General features: G+C 48.5%; 1 pseudogene across 1 annotated transcript in view; it reads left to right on the plus strand.

Moving 5' to 3' along the window:
* Positions 1-20,994, plus strand: part of LOC311167617 (lathosterol oxidase-like) — a 45,296-nt pseudogene extending 24,302 nt beyond the window's left edge. The window contains exons 2-3 of the transcript in view: positions 17,158-17,374; positions 20,941-20,994. The product of the transcript in view is annotated as a lathosterol oxidase-like (transcript). The remainder of the gene's footprint in view (positions 1-17,157; positions 17,375-20,940) is intronic.
* The last annotated feature ends 285 nt before the right edge of the window (positions 20,995-21,279 follow it).

A 21,279-nucleotide genomic window follows, 5' to 3' on the forward strand; every position in this document is an offset into this window, starting at 1 on the left:
CTCCCCTGTGCGCCTGGTCTTTCCTGGCCTTGGGTGCCTGCTTCCCCTCTGGGCTCGGACTGCTGGCCAGAAGGGGCTTGGTGTGGGCGAACTTCCCAGCTCACCTCTGGCTCTTCCGGGAGCCTTCTGACGGTTTCAAGCAGTCTTTACTGAAGAAAGGTCCCTATTCTAAAATGGCGATTCGGAGACAGGCACCCTCTTCCACGCGCATGGTCTGCCCCGGCCTTGGGTGCTCACTCCCCCTCTGGGCTCAGGCTGCTGGTCAAAAGGGGCCTGGCATGGGTGAACTTCCCAGCTCACCACTGGCTCCTCTGGGAGCCTTCTGTTGGTTTCAAGCAGTCTGTACTGAAGAAAGGTCCCTATTCTATGGGGTGTTGGTGATTTTTTTTTCTGGTCACTAGGTGGCACGAGAGATCTCTCCTAGTGTCCTTGGGAGCTGTTTTTTTCTCCCCGTGGGATGGGGAACAGAGTGGGAGTGGTGGGGAAAGCCTCAATGGCTTTGGGGTGCTGTGTCTGCCTTTTGCCCCACCGTCATGGGGAACCCACGCCCTGAATTTCGTGTCCCGGGTCTCAATTCCAAAGCCCTCAGGTCCAGGATGCGGGCTGTAGCCCAGTTCAGTGTCCGCGGAACTGGTGCCTTTTGCACCCCGCTCCCTTGTCTGGGTGCCTGGTTTCTGATTACTCAATGAGGGACATTCACCTCAGTGAGGGCCCCCGTGTGTCTCCCCGCAAGCCTAGGTTGCAGGCGCGGGGACCTGGGGAGACATGATCTGTGTTTGCTTTTCAAGCGTGCTGCTTTCCCGCACAAACTTACCGGCTAGCCTGGGGCTGTGTGTAGGTCTCCAGGAGTCTTTGTTTTTCTCTAATGGCACCCGCAGCCATTCGCTCACCTCCGTGGCGAATCCTGCAGGGTTCTCCACAGCTCCAGTTCACGGGGTGTGGTGGCTGAAATAGTTCCTTTCCACTCACAGTACCGCTTGATGCATAGTTTGTTCTTGTTGGTTGTTTTAGTTTTTTTTTTTCCTCCTTTCTGTTGGTCGGAGAGTGCCGACTTTGTGGGTCGGGGAGGGTAGCAGGGTTCTGAGCTTTCCTCCCTTCTAGTCCTCTTTTATGGCAACTTTCTTCTTCGGGTAGTTTGCTGGAGTCATCCGTTTATCTTCCATGTCCCAGTTTTCACTGGGACCTGCCGCTTTTCCTCCCTATTAAATGTTTTTTTAATGGGAGATCTTACTCGCAGCGTTTCCTCGCCGCCATGTTGATCCGCCCCCTCACATGTTTTTTTCCCCATAGTTTAAAAGCAAAAGCAAAACTCAATGGCACAAGCAGAGAAAAGGAAAAAAACCTCCAGGTGAAATACCTAACTTGGCCTTCCCACAGGCTTGCAAGACCAGCCCTTTGTTGCCTGTGCTCCTTACAGGAATGAGGTTGAATGTCCTTCCCTTGTGATGGGCTTCCCTTTTGTGGGGGTCGAGCTTGGAAAGGTCATCCCAGTTCCTTCACTAGGTTCCTCACATAGGCACCAACTGTCTCCTTAGGATGCAGGGCGGTGGGATTTTTACCGGAACCAGCCATCTCAGCGGTGGGAGCGGCAGGACAGTGATGTCCTTTCTACCTGCTGCTCCACCACAGGCAGATGTGGCAGCTGCTCCTCAGAGCCCAGTAACTGCCGTTTGTAATGGGCCAATCAGGGGTGAGCTGGTTGATGCTAACTGGTCCCATCAAACTTGTGGGCAACAGAGGATAAAAGCCAGGGTTGGAGGGAGCTGAGAAAGGCCCTGAAGAGAGAAGAGGACAAGAGAGCCCCCAAAGGAAAGGAGATGATTACTGGAGCCCCCAGAAAAAGGAAATGAGGTCCCCAACCCTGAGAGAAGAGGACAGGGTAGCCCCCGAAGAAGGAGAGATGACACCAGAAGCCCCTGAAGAAAAAAAGATGGTTCCAGCCTCCAAAGAAAGAGGAAAAGCAGCACCAGCAGCCGCCCTCCGAGGAGGAGAGAAGCCAAAGGACTCTGTCATCGATTGGGCCTTGGTACTGTCCCTGACATCGCCTGACAGGAGCACCAAAGGCCCTGGGCCTGGCGTCTCAAAGAGCTGTTTGTTGATGGTACCCGGCTGAGCAGCCGCCACGTGTGGGTACAGTGAGCTCTTTGTTCCCCTGGTTGTTGTTCCTGGAGCCTGAGATCTCATGCAATTATGAGTGTAGGTGAGACCCACAGACAGTGGCCTGTCCTCTTACCGCGCACTGTCATTTGTTTGTCTGTAGCTCTAGGTTTGGTTTTGGACTTTTGGCCTTTTGGGGCTTTTTGGTGGCTCCCTGGTCTCAGAGACCCTGTGGCCTCTTTTACGGCCCTCTCTGCCCCTGTTTCAGGATGAAAAAGGATTACTCAGGATCCTTATGCAGAACAATGAGAAGCCTAGAGGGACCACACCACGAAGTGCAGCCCAGCTCCAAGGGCCGTCTTGTTTTTATTTAGCATCATACAGAAAATAAGAAAGACCAAAGAAGCAGCAGGCACATGGGGAGCGCACAAGTGTGTGGGGGACGTGTCACCAGTTGGCCCAGCCAAGGTTGGGAAATAGAGAGAGAGTCAAGGAAAGTCTGTGTTTATGCTGCTCTCACTGTTACAGGGCAGGGAGTGGGGCACCCCAGACCCCGCAAATCTGCCTGCTCTAAATAGGTTCTGCCATCTGCCGCATCAACACAAAACACTTAAGACTTTATTTATCTATTTTTAAGGTTTATTTATACAAGAGCTAGGGTACAGGCCAGAGTCATGGGAGGGTGAGAGGATTCACCAGAGACAGAGTGGGGAGCAGAACAGGCAGACGGACCGAAAGCACTGCTGAGGGGAGCAGTGGGCTTGGCAGGAGAGGTCTGCCTCGCCATGTGGGATTCTCCCTGGCTGGCCGGGAATTGAACCGGCACTGCAGAGGCTGCAGACAGCTTCACAGCACTGCGCTCAATGTGCTGCGCCACTGGGGAGGCCCAACATATAAAACTTTAATGGAAAGGAACTTTAATACAATTAGTAAACAATACAAAAATGACAAAATCAAGCACCCACAGTTACCCGTCACCATGTGGGTAAAAGTCCGTCCAAATGGAATTGGCCCAGAGAAAGGCCTGAAAACCTGCTTCAAGTGTAAAGCACCTTCCAGTGGGGACCCACAGAAAAGGATCAGAAACAGTCAGACAAGTCTGGGAGGAAAAGTGCAAAATCAAAATCAAGACAAAACCCGCCATTGTCACCTCCCCACGGGCCTCTCATCCACATCTGTGTCACCCAGTCCATGACCAAAAAGCAAGTGTAGTCTCTTCATGTGTCTTTTGGCTCCATGTGCCTCCTCCAGGTCTCCTTCTGGCTCCATCCTGTTTACTTCCTCAATCTCCTTGCAGCTTCTTCTCTTCTCTTTAGCCTCACCCTCCCTTGGGTGGGGCAGGGAACCTGGAACTTCCCGCTTTCCTGGGGACCACCCTCTTACATCAACATAACATCTATTGCTGTTTCTGCACACGCTGTTTTCAGCACGCATAGACGCTCACAGCAGGACTTTTGCCCTGAGAGGTTCTTTATCTCAAACTTACCCTTTTTCTGCACACTGAGAAGAGCAGAGTAGTCAAAGCAAAGAACAATCAAGGCAATGACACAGAATAGTTGAGGCACATGGTAATCCAAGCTCACACAGTTGTGACCACACTCTGGGGGCAGGTCAAGGCCTCCAGCCTGTCCTTCAAAGCCTCTGAGTGCACCCATTTTTCTGAGTAGCCTGGAGGATGGATGAGCACCGTGAGGCTGTCCCATGTACCTGTCAGCAGGCAGAAATCTCTATTCTATCTGAGTTTTCAGTGTCTCCTCAGTGTCAACTCCCAACATGCTTATGTGTCTGCTTCTTGGAGGTTCTGCAGCAGCTGCTCTCTGGACTTGACCTAGTCTTGGCCTGACTCTACTGATACCTGTGTTGATTGAGATGTGTCCTAGTCACATATTTTTAATGTCCTCCTTACCCTGAATTATGTCTTTCAGAAAAGTTGTCTCCTGTGTCAGGGATCAGGCACCACAGAGCACGGGGCCATGTTCTGAAGGGCCTGGTGACTTGCTTCCTCCTTATGCCTCAGCTCTTGGGTGAGCAGCTGCAGCCTCCTTCCCAGGGAGGCTTGTCACTGTCTTCCTGGCAGCCTTTCTAGGCCCCTGATGGTCACCCTGCTCTCTGCTCCTTCACATGGAATCTTTCAGCCAGGATCTTGGAGAAGTCCCTGCCCACACCGCCCAGCACTCTTGCCTAGGCCTTGAGAGCTGGCTGAGTGGCAAGGAGGCCTCGAAGGTGGCCCCTGAGATCCACAGCACAGGCATTTGCCCCCTGAGGCCTGTCTGGCAGGTTTTTGAGATACATGTAGTTCAGGATTTGCATCATTGTGACCTTGTAAGAGCCAGTCACAGCTGAGCAGTGAGTAGATCAGGATAATTTTCTTCTGGAGTTATAATTATCTTGTTCCCTCATGAGCTTAGTTCCTGTTTTGTTCAAACTTTATCATACCCAAACCTTCCCAGGTGGTCAGAATCTCCATGGACATATCACACACACCAGCTATTCTACCCGCTTCATCCTGGGCAGACCCCTGTCCCACAGCCTCAGTCCTGCCTCCTGGGGCCTGGGGCCTGCTCACCTGGGCAGGGCTGAAGCCCCAGATCCCTCACCTCACCCTTGGCTTCTCTCCTGTCCCCGCTCCCCTGTGGTTGATTTTCCTGTGTCCTGTTCTCTGTGTCCATCATCTTTGTCTCCCCTTTGCCCACAAGTGTCTTTGCCCAGTAGAGGAGGGATGTGGACAGTAACCCCTGAGACCAGGAATAGCTGAAGTGAATGTCTGTGCCCCCAGCGCCTCCCTCACCTGGACCTGACATGGGGTCTGGGCTGGATTCCCTTGAGGACTGGGCAGGACTGGCTTCAGGGGCTTCTGGACTCCAGGCCTGAGGTGTCTCTTGAGGACCCCAAGGTCAGTCCTTTTCCAGCCTCTTTCTGAAAGTTCCTGGGGCAGGTCATGGTGTGGGGTTGCTTATTCTCTGTAGGAGGAACCCGGGAGGACACTCAGCGTGCACATTTTATCTGTGAGTGCTCAGGGATTTTCTTGAATTTTTTTCCTATCATTTCTACTCTCCATTCTTTTAGACACTTGTATTATTAACTAATTGGAATCTCCTGGTCGATAGACTGTTTCTTGTAGGTCTTCTCTCTGCTTGTCATTTCTTTTCCATTCACATTATTAGTGGGAATGAGATTTTACTATTCCAGTTCATCTACTGATTTATTCATTTCTGTGATCAAATGTCTAATTTTCAAGAACACTTATTCTGAGTACATGAAATTTTATAAAATCTTTTTCTCTTTTTTTTAGTGCTAGAAAATAACCAAATTTCCCTATATATGCTAGGGAATCTACATCTAAATGAGTGTCTGAAATCCGTGTGGGAAACAAGGGTGTGTCTTCTGAGCTAAGGAGTGAGATGGGGTCTGGGACCTCCAGGAGAGAGGAGGGGTCACATGGCAAGGACAGGGTGGCTCATATGACGAAGACCGGATATTCTACAATTACGTTTGTCGTGACATATAGGTAGGTTTCTCGGGTATAAATCTTGTTTCTGGTAATAACCCTAATTTTGGGTAAGACCACCCATTTTCATACCAGGTAGTCATAGAAGTGGTAAACATTTTTTAAGATGAACCCCTGGTAAACCTCAGATGGAAATAATTCATATGTCAAAGTGTCTGTCTGGGGGACACCTTTCTGAACATCGTGGGGAGGTCTGTCCTTCTGTGCATAATAAATGAGGGAAAGAGAAGATGAGGGTGAGGATGGGGCCAGGACCAGGCGGTAGACTAGGCTACAGGCCTCCTCAATGTGGTTGGTTCCTGGGGCAGGACTTGCAGAGAGGCTGAGGGAAGAGGGGACAGGCTGGTCTATGGGGCCAAAGCACGATGTGTCGGGGCAGAAATGACAGCTGTGGGAAGAGATAAAATCTGTTTTCCTTATGCTTAATTTGTTTTTAATATATATATTTTTACATCTTTGGATACTTTGACAATAGTGGTTGGGTCCTGTTAGGGCTCCTGCTTCTCTGCTTTCACAACAAACCCACTCCTTCCTCCCAGGGCCAGGCTCAGGAGGGGTTTACATGTGTCTTTGTCATCTTTACTCTGTCCCTCTCTCCTGACAGTGCAAGCTCCACGTCTCCAGGGCCCTCTCTCTGCTCCCCATTGTATCTGCAGGGGAGGCGACTTGGGGAGGCAGGAGCCAGCCAGGGAGGGGGATTCTGGGAAGTGAAGAGGAGGCAAAGGCAGAGAACACTTGGGAGCTGCTCCCTGGTCCTGAAAAAAGCATTTCTCAAGTGTGGTCTGTGGAGCCCTTGAAGTCACCCAGAACCTTTCATGGGATCCCTGAGGTAAAACTAATTTCAAAACGTCACCTAGACACATTTGTCTTTTAGTACTTTTGCATTTGCTGAGGTAAAATTTAGTAAGAGTGGAGCTTATAGTACCACTGCAGAAGCAGTAATTCTTCACCAGCACTTACCTGCAGAAACAAACATTAAAGCCAGTTTCACTTGAAAATGTCCTGGGAAAGGCATTAATAGTTATCTTCATTATTGTGTCATCCTCAACTCCACATTTTAAAATATCTGTTGCACTGACATGTAAGTACACAGAGCACTTCTGCGCCATTCCCAAGCACTGTGTCCTGAGGAAAATATTTGAATGAGATGAATTAGCCTCTTTTTCTTTGTAGGCAACACCATCCTTACCTGAAGGGATGAATGACAAAAACTAAGGTTATTTAAATTCGGTTAATTAACAGACACTTTCCTCAAAATGAATGTCTGGGGCCTCTTTGGTGCCACAAGGGGTTAAGAAGCAACCTATGAGGCTGTCTGCAGCCACTGCAGCACTAGTTCGATACCCATGTGGGGAGCTACCCACACAGAAGACCTCTCCTGACTCGCCCGCTGCTCCCCTCAGCAGTGTTTTTCAGTCCATCTGCCTATTCTGCTACTCTGTCTCTGGTGAATCCTCTCACCCTCCCTCACACTGGCTTGTACCCCATTTCTTATATCCATAACTAACTAACTAAATGAATAAATGTCTGTTTCTTAAAGAAAATCAGCAGACAATTGACAAATGACAGTAATTTTGCCTGATAAAATGTACGCTCTCTGAGAAAACCAGAATTATCAAAAATTGAGTGTCATCACTATTGACAACTTACAGTACGAATTTTTCTTTTGGGATTTGTGATTAAAAAATAAAACATTTTTATGGCCCTCTCTGGGCCTCCCCAGCGGCCCAGCGGTTGAGCGCTGGGCTACAAAGCTATCCGCAGCCTCTGCAGCGCCAGTTCAATCCCCGGCCACCGGCAAGGGTCCCACATGGCACAACAGACCTCTCCTGCCACGCCTGCTGCTCCCCTCAACAGTGATCATCAGTCTGCCTCTGGTGAATCCTCTCACCCTCCCGTGCTTCTGACTGTACCCAGTGCTTGTATAAATAAATAAATCTTTAAAAAACAAAAACAAAAACATTTTTTTGATCATTTGATTCCAGTGTAATTAACGCTGAAGATCTATGTAACTTAGTGAAACAATGTATCACCTTAAAAATCATATATTTGGGCCTCCCCTGGTGGCTCAGTTGGTTGAGCGCATTGCTGTGAAGCTGTCTGCAGCATCTGCAGAGCTGGCTCAATCCCTGCGGGCCAGTGAGGGTCCCACATGGCGCGGCAGACCTCTCCTGTTGCGCCTGCTGCTCCCCTCAGCAGTGTATTTTGTCACTCTGCATGTTCTGTTCCCTACTCTGTCTCTGGTGAATCCTCTCACTCTCCCGCGCATCTGGCCTGTACCCCGGTTCTTGTATAAACAAACAAACAAACAAACAAACAAACAAACAAACCTAAAAAAAACCCATATATTAGCACAAGATCCAACCAATATGCAAGAGAGGCCTATGGAAATGTAACAGGAAAGGAAATACTCCCTGACATTATTTCAGGTTTCTCTTTGCAAATAACCTCCAAAAAACTACCAGCTGTACAGTTTCAATTCAGTATCAAAGTGGAATATTCACAATTATCTGAAAATACTACTACTCTCTTCATTCCACCAGGCTGCTGCTTCTCCCAGCCCAAATCCACTCCTCCCTAAGGTGGGGAAGGGAATTTGGAGCCTCCCCTGTCTGTGGATGTCACCCTGTCACAGCATCATGTCTCCCTCTCACAGGCTCTGTGGGGTGGTGCAGCCTTGATGACCCCACACTCACCCCCACTCTCTCTCCCCATTTCCTGGGGGTTTCCAGGGAAGACAATCAGCATCATCCTGCTCCAGTTACAAAGTCTCCAAGGACTCTCCTGGACTCCTCCCCAGACCCCTGGATGGCGGTGTGATGCCCCTCACCCTCCTGCTGCTGCTCTGGGGGCCCCTGGCCCTGATGGAGACCCGGGTGGGTGAGTGCGTGTCCAGCTGGACACTGTTGCTCCAGGAGGGAGGAGCAAGGAGCCCCCTGCGGGTGCAGGACCCCAGGAAAGGTTCATCTCCCCAACCTCTTGTTCCCCTTCAGGCCCGTTGTGTTCTGGACGCTTCTGTCCCTCCCACCTCCCTTGAGTGCTCTGGTCCCCTGAGTCTGGGCCCTTCTTGGCCCACCGCCCCTTATTGTGCTCATGGGCCCCCTGCTCCTTTCTCAACTCCAGGCCAGTCTCCTGGGACCTGGGCCTGCACTAAGAAGAGGGTCAGCCCGGGTCTCCCCTTCCCTGCCCCCAGGCTCCCACTCCCTGAGGTATTTCTCCACCAGGAGGTCTGGCCCTGCCCCCTGGGAGCCCCGCTTCATTGTCGTGGGCTACATGGACGACCCGCAGTTCCTGCGGTTCAATAGTGACTCTCCAGGTCAGAGTGTGGAGCCGCGGGCGCCCTGGATGGAGCAGGTGGGGCAGGAGGACCTGGACGAGGAGACTCTGATCCAAAGGGACAACGCACAGTGGTTCCAAGAACTCCTGAAGGACCTGAGAGGCCGCTACAACCAGAGCGAGGATGGTGAGCTTAGGGGAGCGGTGCCAGGGTCAGGTCACACCCCCATTCCCACCCTAATGCCAGGGTGTCCCTAGTCTCAGGTTCCACTGACCCCTCGAGGCTGGTGGATCTGCCAGGCCTCTCCACCGGGAAAGGACTTTCCTGCCTGCCCATTCATTTTCAGTTTAGGTTTATTCAGGGGGGCAGTAGGGGTGCAGGAGCATGACTGCGGGCCTGACAGCAGGGGTGGGTTTCAGGGTCTCACACCCTCCAGAGCATGTTTGGCTGTGAAGTGGGACCAGACCTGAGCCTCCTCGGCGGGTATGACCAGTTCGCCTACGACGGCGTGGATTTCATCTCCCTGAGCGAGGACCTGCGCTCCTGGACCCCCGCGGACTCGGGGGCTCAGATCACCCAGCAGCAGTGGAAGGTGCAGGGAGGGCCGAGCGCGTCAGGCACAGTGTGCAGAGCAGGTGCTTCCTGTGGCTCCGCAGACTCCTGGAGATGGGGAAGGCGGTGCTGCGGCGCGCAAGTAAGAGGGGCCACAAAGCCTCGGACCTCCCCTCTCCTGGCGACCCACGGGGAACATGGAATATTGGGCAGAACAGCACCTACTTTCTGGGCAAAGAGGGAGGAGACCCCTGGATTTCATGTTCTGTGCTAGAGAGAGACTCGCCCAGAAGAACCACTTTTCTGGACTGTTAAGGAATCCAGTCTCTCCTGAGGGAGGGAGGCCATCCTGAAATCACTCTTCCCTGGATCCTTGTGACCCGGCAGCCATCGTGGGAACCATGAGTTTCACTTTCAAGGTCTTGTTTTTGGTGTGAGAACATTTCTGGGTCTGACTCCTACCTTTCTGTGTCATTCACCCTCCAGCCAGGTCAGGAGCAAAAGTCTGTGTTCTCCTTAGAGACCTGCATCCTCCACCCTGGGCTCTCACCTGATTATCCCAGATTCCCCAGACTAGGCTGGTTTTGGGTTTTGTGCTTCCTGCCTCCAAACCAATTGTCATGTCCATTCTGAGGATGGTCAGTGAGGGCTCTTCAGTGTCCTGGAAGGAAAAACCCAAAGTGTGAACTTTCTGTCCTTTCTCCTCAGATCCCCCAAAGACACAGGTGACCCACCAACCCACCTCTGACCAGAAGGTCACCCTGAGGTGCTGGGCCCTGGGCTTCTACCCTGTGGACATCACCCTGACCTGGCAGCGAGATGTGGAGAACCTGACCCAGGACATGGAGCTGGTGGAGACCAGGCCTGGGGGGGATGGAAACTTCCAGAAGTGGGCAGCTGTGGAGGTACCTTCTGGAGAGGAGCAGAGATACACGTGCCATGTGCAGCATGAGGGGCTGCTGGAGCCCACAGGCCTAACTTGGGGTAAGGAAGGAACATGGGCACAGAGCTTCTCAGAGGCATCAGGAGCCCTTCTTGAGACCTCCAGAGCATCAGGTGGAGGCCTGGGGCTCAGGGTCTCACCTTCTCTTCCCTTCCAGTGCCCCCTCCTCAGTCCTCTGTCCTCACTGCGGGTATCATTGCTGGCCTGGTTGTCCTTGGAGCTGTGCTCACTGGAGCTGTGGTGGCTGCAGCTGTGATGTGGAGGAAGAGACACTCAGGTAGGGAAGGGAGTAGAGGATCTTGTCCACTGGGGGCTTTCATGTCCCAGGGAGAACTTGCCCTTCCTGGTTAGTAGGGAGTATGATCCACACACATGTGTTGCCCAGTCTGGAGCTGATTGCGAACACTCACTCTTTTGTAAAGCACTTATGAAAATGAATCACCAATGTTCACCCTATAAATGTGGTGATGGGAATCTGTTTCCCAGGAAATGTCACAGGGGAAGGACCCTGCTGAGGAAAGACTCCGATTCCCTCTCATATCCATTCTTCATATATCCCAGTCCTGACCTGGGTCTTCTGTCACAGTTCTAGAAACTTCCCTGTGACCCAGACTTGGGGATTCCTTTAGGGTTCCATGGGCTGACTCCTCCCTTGTCTCACATGATGTTTCATCCCACAGCGGGACAAGCAATCAGCGACACTCAGGGTGCAGGTAAGTGTGGATCAGGGGTTGGGTCCTGAGCCCCTGAGGACAGTGTAGAGGGAGCTCTAGGGAGAGTCACCCTCATCAGTTCCTCTGAGGGTCTCATCTCTGGGCTCTGACCAGGTTTCTTTTGTGCTCCCTCAGGCAGCATCAGGACCCAGGACTCTGGGATGTCTCTCACCCCCTGGGACACCCCAGAGGACGGGACCAGGTTGTGGGGAGCTGTGAGTGGGACAGTCTAGGATGCAGTGGGCTATTGAGAATGTTATCACTTAATGTCACTCACCCGAATTTCTTCAATATTACTTTCCATCATACAATGAGAGCTCTGCCTTGTGTGGGACTGAATGGTACAGGGTTTCTCTCACCCCTATTTTGTAACTTCAGGAGCCTCTGCTTGCTTTAATTTTACTTGTTTTCTAGCTGTCAGCGATTGATATAAAATTTTTTATTCAATCTATTTATTTGTTCTCTTACATCATTGTTAATTTTTGTATAATATTTGATTTCTCTCTCAGGTGTAGTCCTTGTCATTCTCTTACCACCATAGCACCCATGATCCATCACTACAGTCCCTTGTGCTCTTCCCTCCCCTGTTTGGAACCATCTCTCTTCCTTTCCCCTGCTGTGTGACTCAGATCTAGGATCAGGCTGCAAGTTTTGTCTTTATTCTGACCCTCCATTTGATTTCTGTATATCTCACATATAAGTGAAACCATCTGTAACTTATTTTTTCCTTGTGACTTATCAAGCTTATTATCCCTTCCTGCCCCATCCATATTTCCTAAATGGCCTGAGTTTATGTTTTTGACCACTGTATGTATATCCAACATCTTCTTGATCCAGTCATCTATTTTTGGGCATTTGGGTTGTTTCTAGTTTTAACTATTGTAAATAGTACTGCAGCCCTCCCCTGGTGGCGCAGCGGTTGAGTGCTGGGCTGCAAAGCTGCCTGCAGCCTCTGCACCACCGATTCGATCCCTGGCTGCTGGCGATGGTCCCACATGGTCCGCTGCTCCCCTCAGCAGTGTATTTCATCAGTCTGCCTGTTCTGTTCCCTACTCTGGCTCTGGTGAATTTTCTCACCCTCCCGCACTTCTGACTGTACCCAGTGCTTGTATAAATAAATAAATAAAAATCTTTAAAAAATAAAATAGTGCTGCAATAAACATAGGGGTTTAGGTGTTCTTTTGAATGAATGTTTCTGTGTCATTTGGGTAGATCCCTAGGGGTGGAATTGTTGTGTCATATGGAAGCTCCCTTTTTAGTAGGCTGAGGAACCTCTAGACAGCTTTCCATAGTGGTTGGACCAGTTTGCCCTCACACTAGCAATGTAGAAGAGGTCATTTTTCACCACATCCTAGCCAATATTTGTTGTTGCTAGATTTTTAATATGTGCCATTCTTAATATTACTCAGCAATCAAAAAAGATAAACTCATGTGATTCGCTGCAGCGTGGATGGAGCTAGAAGGAATTATGCTTAGCAAAATAAGTCAAAAGGAAAAAGAAAAATATTGGATGGTTTCACTTATAGCAGGAATATAGGGGAATCAAAAACATATCAGTGCAAAAAAATAATAACAGTACAAAGCACTACAAAGCAAAAAGAGATAATTATAAACCAGAGACATCCTGCAGGGGAGGGAAAAGGATCAGAGGGAGGGAGGGGGGAGGAGTACTTGGGACTGTGGTGATGGTGCGCGGGTGCATTGGTGGAGGAAACTCTATGGGGACTACACAGAGGGGAGGGGAGGGAAGCAAATATTGCTTAAAAATGAACAATGATGTAAAAAATAATTTTTAAAAATAAATAAAAAATACATAAATTAAATATCAAATTAAAAAAAAAAAGGCTAAAACACCAGAGGAGTGATGTCTCCTACAAGATGGATAAACTTTTGTTCCCTCAGTTTGCTTCTTCAGGTGCCAGATTTGTGTACAGCACACGCCTCCTCCCTTTTAAGGCCCTGTAGGTGGACTTCACAAAAATCAAGTCTTGCAGAGCTATAAATATTTACTTATTCTGGTCTGCACTTTCTCTGGGTGGGTAGAGGCGTCCCCTCCAGAACAGAGAAGGCCTGAAAAGTCACCAAAGCTCTTGTAAGAGAAATAATTCCTAGATATAGGGTCCCTGTGACCACTGGCAGTGATACTGGCCCAGCCTTTCCTGCTGAAATCACCACTCACCTGACTCGCTTACTTCATATTACATGGAATCTTCCCGCCTATTGGCCACAGAGTTCAGGGACAGTAGAGCAAGTCACCCGAACCATTAAAACGACTCTGGGAAAGTTTTGCCAGGAAACAGGTTAGCCCTGGGTGGACCTTCTCCCTATTAGCGCTGCTTAGAATTCGGTGCACTCCCAGTGCCAGTGGCTACACCCCCTTTGAGATTTTGCTTGGCCGGACTCCCCTGTTGTGTCTATGGTGAGGGGAGACCTCAGACACACTGGCCAACTGCGACTAAATTGGCAGCTGCAGCTTCTTAGTAATGTCCTACACAAGATTCATGAAACTGTCACCCAGAGGCCCCCGTTCCTCTGGGATCCCCAGTTCATCCCCACAAACCTGGGGACTGAGTCTGGGTAAAGGACTGGAAATAGAGCCCCTCAACCCTGTGTGGGTGGGGCCTGTACTGTCACCCTTATCACCCTACTGCTGTCAAAGTTGCAGGTGTTACTCCGAGGGAACAACACTCCCCAGATACGCCAGCTGCCCTGACATCAGAACCATCGATGGTCTACCTGGACCCTGCAAACCAGCACAGATTGACAGGGGAGACCAGCTCTCTGCAGGCGGAGAGACTCCAACCAAACACCATGACCTTCTGCAGCCCTGCTCTAACCACAGCCTGGAAGCGGGTTGGCCTGTGTGTGGCAGAAGCTCGAGGAGCATCACAGGCGGAATGCTTATGGGCTGCTGGGATGGACCTCAGTGTTGGCTGCTTCTCTTGTTTCTCTTGGTGGGACAGCATCACCACACTGTGCCTTGCTCACTCGTGTTCTGATCCACTGATCTGGTCCACTGATCTCCATTCTTGTGATGCTTGCCCTTGGGTGGTGGCCTTTACTCTGGCCACACGGTTTATCCAGTCTCGTTTGGAGGCTACTAAACTCCAAATATTAGTTAGACAATATGAGCCCTTAGGCTCCTTTCCTGCTACTTGCTGTGAGTCCATACCTTGATAATCCCTAGCACATAGTAGGGGTATCAAAAGGGGGGAAATGAAACAGAAAGCTTCCCAAGTCTGCTGCTTGGAGGAGTCTATCGCTTTGAGTTTGCTGCTTGCTGAAGCAAAGAAGATGCCGGGTGTACTGCACTCCTTGTCCGTGGTGGTAGCTGTGACTGCCTTGAACCCCTTCCTGAACCATAAAGAGTGCTTATGCTATGATATGGAATAGCAAGTTTCCTCATGCAAAGTGTATAAAACCTTGCATTTTTGTTCTTGGGTGCTCAGTCCTTTGGGGAGCAATCCCACTGAGCTCACTGGTGTGACATTAAATCTTTCTCTACCTCTCAGAGTACTGTCTGATTTCTCAGGAAGTTGCTGTATCAAAACCACTTCATGTCTTTAAGAATGGGCTATATCAGAAAGTCCAGACATTAACAAGTGCTGGCGAGGAAATGGTGAATAGGGAACAGTCCTACATTGTTTATGGAAAAGTAGACTGGTTCAGTTTTGATGGAAACAGTATGAAGTTTTCTGCAAATAGCCAAAACACTTCCCGAATAAAAAGAAGGAGAATGGAGGCATCACAATCCCAGACTTCAAACTGTACTGTAAAGCCATAATAATTAAAACACTATGATACTGGAACAAAAACAAACACACAGATCAATGGCATTGAATAGAAAACCCAGAAATAAACCCACATATTTATGGACAACTAATCTTTGACAAAGGAGCAAAGTATAGGCAATGGAACAGGACAGTCAAAAAATGGGCAGAAGAGCTAAAAAGACTTCTCCAGAGAAGAAATGCAAATGGCCAACAGGTATATGAAAAAATGTTCAACATCACTTAAATTAGGGAAATGCAAATCAAAACCACAACGAGATACTACCTTACACCAGTGAGAATGGCACATAAAAAAAACAGGAAACATAAGGGTGGTGGGAATTGTATGGGGAATATAACCAAGATGAAAATGCATACATTGTGCAAAAATGAAAAATGATGTAAAAAATATATAAAATTAAAATATATATATATAAACAGGCAACAACAAATGTTTGCAAGGATGTGGAGAAAAGGAACTCTCCTACAACTGGTCCAACCACTATGGAAAACTGTGTGGAGTTTCCCCAATCTACTAAAATGGAGCTGCCATATGACCCAGCAATTCCACTCCTAGGAATCTACCCAAAGGATACAAAGCATTAATTAAAAAATGATAGCTGCCCCCCCATGTTTATTGCAGCACTATTTATGATACATAAGATGTGGAAACAACCCAAATGCACTAAAATAGATGACTGGATCCAGAGGATGTGGTATATACACAATGGAATACTATTCAGCAATCAAAAAAGATCAGCACATGCCATTCTCATCATGGATGGATCCAGAGGAGATTATGTTCAGTGAAATAAGCCAGAGATATGAAGAAAAATATTGGTTGATTTCACTTATAGGAGGAATATAGGGGAATCAAATAAGGGACCAGGAAAATAAATAACAGTAATAATAAATAAATATCCCAAATTAGCAGAAAACTATAAACCAGAGACATTTTGCAAGGGAGGGGAGGTAGAAGGAGCAAAACGGGGGAGAAGAACACAAGGGACTATGGTGATGGTTCATGGGTGAATTGGTTCTGGGAATTTTATGGGAATACACCTGAGGAGAAAGCATACAAGCAGACATTGTACAAAAATGAACAATGACATTTTATATACGTCTATATATACATACATATGTATATATATATAAACAGTATTGAGATTTCATAGAGGATTAAAAGTGTATCTGCCATAGGGCTCAGTAGTCCCACTCCTATGTATGTACCCACAGAACACAAATACACTACTCTGAAGGGCACCTTGCACATCTGTGATCATTGCAGCACTATTTACTATATTCAAGCTATGGAAACAACCAAAATGCCTGAAAACAGATGAGAATTCAAGAAAAAGTGGTATATAGATAATAGAATACTACTTATCAGAAAAACAAACTCACTACATCTGGGGGGCAACATGGATGGAGCTAATTGAAATAAGTCCAAAGGAGAAAGACAAATATGTCACTCATCTATGGTATAGAGAAGTCTAATGAACTTAAAAACTAACCCTTGAACCCCCTAGGTTGTGCCTATTGCTGACCAGGGTTGCAGACCAGCCCAGCCTTCCTGGCTCAGCAGTGCTAGATGGTGGACTGACTCTCTCTAGTTTGGCATCAGACTCATTTGATGACAAAGCCTGACTCTCGCTGACTGAGTTCTCCATTGTGTCTTGTTGCACCTGCACCACCCCTGGATCCTCCAGCCTCCCCCATTTGCTGGAGTAAGATGGATCTTGTACTCTATGCTGCAGATAATTATTTTTATACCATTTCTATATCGAACCACAGGGCCAGAATATGACATCTTCCAACAAACTATCATTCTCCTGGTTATAAGAAATCTTGGTGCTTTTATTCTTTATTTCCTTTTTGAGACAATGAGCTGTTGTTTTGTCTATAGGCATTCCCTAATGGACAACCCACAATATTTATAGAATCAAGTCTACTGAGAATCACGTTTACAGTTAGGTCATTACCATGGATTAAGAATTCCCACCATTTCACTGTTTCTGTAGAGCTGAGAGGATGCAGCAAATTACATGACACCATTGGAGAGTTTCCAAACAGCTGGATTCAACTCATTGTTCCTGTGTGGTCCTTCCTCTTTCTCATCAACATGATGATCTATTGAATTCACAGAGGCCTTCACCAAAGACTTATAGATAAGCAAATCCATGAACCTCATCTCTGGAAGATCCCTTCTTCACCTCAAGTCATGGTTTTCACCATGTGGATGGTTTTCTTCAGAGTCTACCTCATCATCTCTACCTTTAATCTTTCCATTCCATCAGCTGGTTTATTTAGGTTGTACATCTCTGTCAATGTCTGCACAATTTCCATTCATGACAGTGATTTCTGTCTCCTCAAATCTTAAGGCCATTTATTAATGACTCAGCTCATCATACAGACCATCACCTCTTCTCTAACTACAACTGTGGACAATATTTTACATTGCGGGGTAGAGTTGGAGGCTCAGTCAATAACCTTTCCTCCTTTGAAGGGAAAAAGGTGACAGAAAAAAGCACAGCAGCCAGCAGAAAGTTTATGTAAAAAGTAAGAAATTATTCAGTGGTGAGTTTACAAAATCTGATCAGATTATTGTCCAATTATTAAATTTTTTTTTAAAGATTTATTTATTCCTGCATACAAGAACCAGGGTACAGGCCAGATATGCAGGAGCATGAGAGGATTCAACAGAGACAGAGTGGGGAATAGAAAAGGCAGAATGACTGAAATACACTGTTGAGGAGAGCAGCGGGAAGACAGGAGAGGTCTGCTGCATCATGAGGGTACCTCCCTGGCTGGCCAGGATCGAACCCACGCTGCAGAGGCTGTGGTCAGCTTCATAGCGCTGCGCTCAACTGCCTGTGCCACCAGGGAGTCCAATAATTAAATATTTTTTATGATAGAAAATAATCTACATCCAGCCAGGAGACAGCAATGGTAGCATTGAAACTGTGCATTGAGGGCCCTGCTGAGGGATGCTCATGGTGAGAGATCAAGAGAAGCCAACCTCATGTGTAAGTATCAGGGGTTGGCCTAAGTGGTGACTGTGCCTTTCCAGCCAGTGAATCTGTAACTTATATAGTCTCATCAATAATTTTTAAAAAGTTGGAGAGAAAATAAATGATTGAGGAGGCCATGTTATGTCCTTTTGCCTTAACCCATCACATTCGTTAAGAAAAACTCATTGTGCTAATAGCACTGAGGCTCAGCGCCATAACAAGGAATATGGGTACAGTGACAGGTGGTGCCTGGTGTCAGGAGTGAGCTCTGTCTTCCCTGCTGGCCCGACAATGAACACTTGTAGTACTTTGTTCAAGGGGAAGCCCCAATGTGACAGCAGGTCTGATAGAATCTGTAGTGACTATGCAAATGACATTTTCATATTTCATATGTCCCCATATTCTCTGGGACATTGTTAAATGTTACATTTTACTGATGAATAAATAAACTGGAATTTAAAAAAATATTGATACCTCTGTGATTTATCAGATGTGGGATTATTTAGTTTACAGTTTTGATGTTTATTTTTAAAAACCATTTTGTAATAAGTGTAAAATTATGTGAATGTAAATATATTTATAAAGGGAAATGTGATGCCCAAGTAATATATTTCACTATTGTTTTTTTTTAAAGATTTATTTATTTATGCACGGAAGAACTGGGATACAGGCCAGAAGTGTGGGGGTTGAGAGGATTCACCAGAGACAGAGAACAGTGGGGAGCAAAACAGGAGGACTGACTGAAATACACTGCTGAGGGCAGCAATGGTCAAGTTAGGAGAGGTCTGCCGTGCCATGTGGGTCACCTCCCTGGCTGAGGATTGAATTCATGCTGCAGTGGCTGTGGTTAGCCTCATAGTGCTGCATCTTAACCTCTTGCGCCACCAGGGAGGGCCTTCATATTGTTTTTTTTTTTTTAAATGATTTATTTATTTATTTATACAAGCATGGGTACAGTCATAAGTGTGGGAGGGTGAGAGAATTCACCAGAGCCAGAGCAGGGAACAGAACAGGCAGACTGACGAAGTACATTGCTGAGGGGAACAGTGGGCGTGGCAGGAGAGGTCTGCGGAACCGTGTGGGACCCTCGCTGGTGGCCGGGTATCGAACCAGCGCTGCAGAGGCTGCGGGCAGCTTCGCAGCCCAGCGCTCAACCGCTGAGCCACTGGGGGAGGCCCTTCATATCGTTTTTTAAAGTAAACTGAGGCACTGCAGTTTTGAGATATTTCGAAGTTATAAATCTATAACTTTCTATGAAAGGTAATGATGGTCAGGTATTTACCCTATCACTGAAGATTAGTGTTGAAATTGTAATCTTCCCTGCTTTTTTTCTCTACCTACTCTGCCAAAAATTCTCATAAATATGTTCATATGTTTTAACATAAATATACTGGAGAAACATGTTTTGCAAACTATTAGCTATTTATGTGAAACCAATAGAAGTTGATTATGATTATTAAAAACACATGCTCACACACACTGACCCTTGAAGTCTGCATGCAGAGCACCGGCTGACAGAGGGGCAAGGGAAGGGTGAACACAAAGCGGGAGGGAGCACAGTGGACTCTGGGGGATCATGGGGCTCAGGGGTGGGTATACTGCAGTGACAGCCCCTGAGAGGGTGACCCTGCCCTTCTGCAGTGTAAGCAGTGATGTGACCAGCGCTCCCTCAATAAAGATCCTCTGGTCTGTCTTGTCGTAAAGGGTGTCCTCATGTGCCTGGGGTCATATTAGCATAACGTGAGGAGGTGGGGAGACTGGCCCAGCCCTGCCCACCATGCCTCTCCCCACACTGACCTGTGTCTCTCCCTTATGACTTTCCTGCTCCAGCAGAGGCGGGGCTGGCTCCACCCCTGCCTGTACTTTGTGTTTTCCTGAGGAATAATGAGAATAGACACCCACTGAAAATAGACACTCGGACATGAAACTGGTTTTTTCCTGGGTTGTTTTTTTGATGTGTGAGTTGAAAAGATTCCTAAAATTTGACTGGAAATAAGTAGGAGTCCTGAGGACTAGCCAGAACTGCAGGCTTGCTGTGCTGAGTCTGTGCAGGTGGGGGCGGGAGAGGCTGTGAGGAGCTGAGGGGCACAGGGCCTGTGCCTAGTCGGTGCTCAGAGTGTCGTGGGCTTTGACATGGTCACTCCTCAGGGGTCACCACTCTGTTCCTTTGTCCTTGTCTTTCAGGAGCACCTGTCCCAGCAGGGCCTATGATCACAGGGACTCAGACCCCGCCTGGGCCTGTCCTGTCTCCAGGATGTGGGTGGAGGCTGTGTGTGGCTGGATCAGGCTACGCTCAGACAGGGCTGGGCCCTCAGGCCTCAGTGTGTTTATATTTTGCTTCTTTGGGTTTTTTGTCACACTCCTGTTCTTTTTCTTGTTCAGGGATCAGGCTTAGTCACTGCTATTGTCCCCACAAGGCCCAGGGCTGCCCCTGCTCACAGGCATCAGGTGTTAGAGATGAATTTTCAGATGCATCCTGGTGTGGGTAAGAATTGTGGGGAAGGTGACCCAGAGAAGGTATATGGGCACAAGGAAGAGGCTACTCTCCTAGCATGGACAGGTGGGCCTCACTAGGACAGTGCCTTTGGGAGAAGACCTGATGGACACTCCATGCCCACAGGGTGTCTGCGGAAGCTCTGTCCAGGCACGGCGACCTCCAGCCCAGATGCTCCTGGACGGGGATGTCTGTGTGTCAGAGGCTGCGGCTGGGGCAGGGGTCACTGAGACGGGGTCTGTGTACCCACATTGTGCAGACGTTAAGGAGGTTGGAAAGGTTTTGCCTTTTCTCTGAGTAAGACGTGGGGTCACGCGACCTCTCTGGACAGAGACCCCCTATGTCAGGGCCCTTTAGGCGCATCCGCCGTGAGACACAGGCGTGTGGGGGAGAGAGCACCTGGAGAGAGATGCGGGGACAACACAGGAGAGGGGCATGTGGAGAAGTCCCCCTTGCTTCTCAGCGCTGGGCTTGCCCCAGGGACAGGAGGACGTGGAAGGAGACACTTGGGGGAGACCCGTGGGGACACCGGCCTTGACTGTGGTTTGTGCTTTCATTTGGTCCTGTTGTCCCAGACTGGCCTGGCCCCTTTCATCGGCTTCTGTGTGTCCCCACCTGACTGTGCCTGAGACTTGTGGCAAATTTCAGGCTGCAGCAGCCCCACTTTGGGGCAACCCTGTGTGGTTGGGTGTTCACCCACAAGGGGACGGGTAACTGGGTGTTTTGTTGGGAGACTCTTCTCCTCCCTTCCCTTCCTCTCTGTGCGCACGACTCTCTTGTGTTCTTTCACATGCAGAGGGTGCTCTGCTTTATGTGGTAGATGGCAGAAGCCATTTAGAATATGCAGGTTTGGGGGTCCTGGGTGCCTCTCATTCTGCCTGTTACAGACTCTGGGTGTTTTCTCTGACCAAGAC

Source organism: Talpa europaea, assembly GCF_964194135.1.
Source record: "Talpa europaea genome assembly, chromosome: 2".
NCBI classification, from domain to species: Eukaryota; Metazoa; Chordata; class Mammalia; order Eulipotyphla; family Talpidae; genus Talpa; species Talpa europaea.